The sequence below is a fragment of the Mesocricetus auratus genome, unplaced genomic scaffold, assembly GCF_017639785.1.
Source record: "Mesocricetus auratus isolate SY011 unplaced genomic scaffold, BCM_Maur_2.0 Super-Scaffold_100001, whole genome shotgun sequence".
Taxonomy (NCBI): domain Eukaryota; kingdom Metazoa; phylum Chordata; class Mammalia; order Rodentia; family Cricetidae; genus Mesocricetus; species Mesocricetus auratus.
Window position 1 is genome coordinate 10,813,235 of NW_024429187.1, and position 2,790 is coordinate 10,816,024.

A 2,790-nucleotide genomic window follows, 5' to 3' on the forward strand; every position below is an offset into this window, starting at 1 on the left:
ACCAATCCTGAGACTGTTGTGCATCCCTAGACATTCCCCTTGCTCTACACAATATCATCCCCTGCCCCCCCCTCACGGCTTCTCTGGGTCCTTCTCCAGTCATCCACATGCATGATGAAGAGCCCAAGTTAACGGGTTAGCTCGTTAAACAATAAAAGACTTTTCTTTTGCATTGGAATGGGCCCCTTGATAATTTGGGGGTTCAGAATTTGGGCACAACACACACACCTTTAGTCCCAGCACTCAGGAGGCAGAGGCAGGCGGATCTCTTGAGTGTGAGGCCAGCCTGGTCTACAGAGCGAGTTCCAGGACAGCCAGGGCTGTTACACAGAGAAACCCTGTCTGGAAAAGCAAACAAATAAAAAATCAAAAGTAAAAAAAACTTTCCCCTTTACACTTTTGTTCCAACACATGAGATCTCCTTACATCACAGTTTTGGGTTTTGGCTCTTTTTATTTTGAAGATTCATTACTTTATTGCTATTTCCTTATTACTACAAGGAGCTTTTGTTAGTACTGTTAGTCAGGCACCTGGACTGGCCCGACTCTGGGGTTCTGACAGGACACGCCCTCAGCTGCAGCCACCAAGAGCACCTGTGCACATTCACTGTGTTCCCTTTTACAAGGGCCCTGCCCACATCCCATTCTTCTCTCTCTCTCCCTCTCTCTGTTCCCCCTCCTTCTTTTCTCTCTCTCTCCCCTCTTTCCTTTCTCCTCTCTCCTGCTGCTTCTGCCTTTCCCTTTCCCTAATAAAAACCCTCTGCTTGAACCCTGTTGCATGGCGTCTTTCTCTCTCATGCTGTTTCTCTTAAATCACAAGTACAGCAGCAGTGTACCCGATGTTAACGTCACAGTACACAATATTCATTCCTATCTTTAATATACCATTATGCTATTGAATAATATCAATACAAGAACACTGACATGTAAAACTGATTTTATGTCATCAAGAATTATCAGTACTTCAGTTTTCCTTCCTGTGTCAAGATTTGTGTTTAGCTTTGTAACACATTCGAAGTAAGCTTAATCATTCCAGTTACTAAGATGTTTCTTTAAAAATATTCACTCTAATTGGGATATTTTCCTGATTGCATTTCCATTAGTATCATTTTATGGATTTCTGAAGGTTTTCTTGTAAATTCATAGTTAGACTTAAAGTCCTGGTGAGTCTTGGAATTAATTTTAACAAGACTATTTGGTAGGGTTTCTGCATTCCCATAGAGCACATTTCCTGGTTAATTCTCCTTTTGTGATTTTAGAAACGCTGAGTGACCACTATGTGAATCAGTAACCATGAGTTTATAGAAGAATGATATTAGTGGTTAAACGGGCAAGTATGTGAGCGTGAGAACCTGAGTTTGAATACTAAGCACCACGCAAACAGTCAGTCATGGGCATGTGTCCGTGTGAGCGTGAGAACCTGAGTTTGAATACTAAGCACCACGCAAACAGTCAGTCATGGGCATGTGTCCGTGTGAGCGTGAGAACCTGAGTTTGAATACTAAGCACCACGCAAACAGTCAGTCATGGGCATGTGTCCATGTGAGCGTGAGAACCTGAGTTTGAATACTAAGCACCACGCAAACAGTCAGTCATGGGCATGTGTCCGTGTGAGCGTGAGAACCTGAGTTTGAATACTAAGCACCACGCAAACAGTCAGTCATGGGCATGTGTCCGTATGAGCGTGAGAACCTGAGTTTGAATACTAAGCACCACGCAAACAGTCAGTCATGGGCATGTGCCTGTGTGAGCGTGAGAACCTGAGTTTGAATACTAAGCACCACGCAAACAGTCAGTCATGGGCATGTGTCCGTGTGAGCGTGAGAACCTGAGTTTGAATACTAAGCACCACGCAAACAGTCAGTCATGGGCATGTGCCTGTGTGAGCGTGAGAACCTGAGTTTGAATACTAAGCACCACGCAAACAGTCAGTCATGGGCATGTGTCCGTGTGAGCGTGAGAACCTGAGTTTGAATACTAAGCACCACGCAAACAGTCAGTCATGGACATGTGTCCGTGTGAGCGTGAGAACCTGAGTTTGAATACTAAGCACCACGCAAACAGTCAGTCATGGGCATGTGCCTGTGTGATCCCAGCACTGGAGGACAGACACAGGTGGATCCCAAGAGCTCACCAGCTGGCCAGCCTAGCCAAATGGCAAGACCCTGTCTGTTGTTTTTATATAACCTTATACTTTTGGATTTTACCAATAAAGATTTGGGAGTCAGAGGCCCGGGGTAAAAACCTGCTAACTCAGGAGCAACTGGTTGACCCTTCCTCCTTAGCCTCTGTGCCAAACCAAAAAAGATCACCACACTCAAAGCCCCTCCTCTCTACTTCCTGTGCATTTCTCTATCGTCTTCCCGACGCCTTCTCTACTGTCTACGGCTACTTCCTGACAACTAGCCGCTGGCCTCTGTCGTGGGATATCTGTACACTGTGTGAAGATGTGTTGTGATGGTTTAATAAAGATCGGGAAGGCCAATGTCTAGGCAGGAGAGGTTAGGCAGGACTTCCATGCAGAGAGAGGAACTCAGGGAGATGAGTCTAGCTGTGTGTGTGGGGGTTGCCAGCGAGACACCCAGGAAGTCAGGCATGCAGAATGGAGGAGAGGTAATGAGCCACATGGTAGATTACAGATCAATTGAAACAGGTTAATTTAAGTTATAGTAAGAACCAGTTGGGAACAAGCCTAAGCTAAGGCCAAACTTTTGTAAATAATAATGAGTCTCCGTGTCATTATTCAGGGGCTAGCAGTGCAAAGAAAGTCCAAAAAGAAGGACCTGCTACA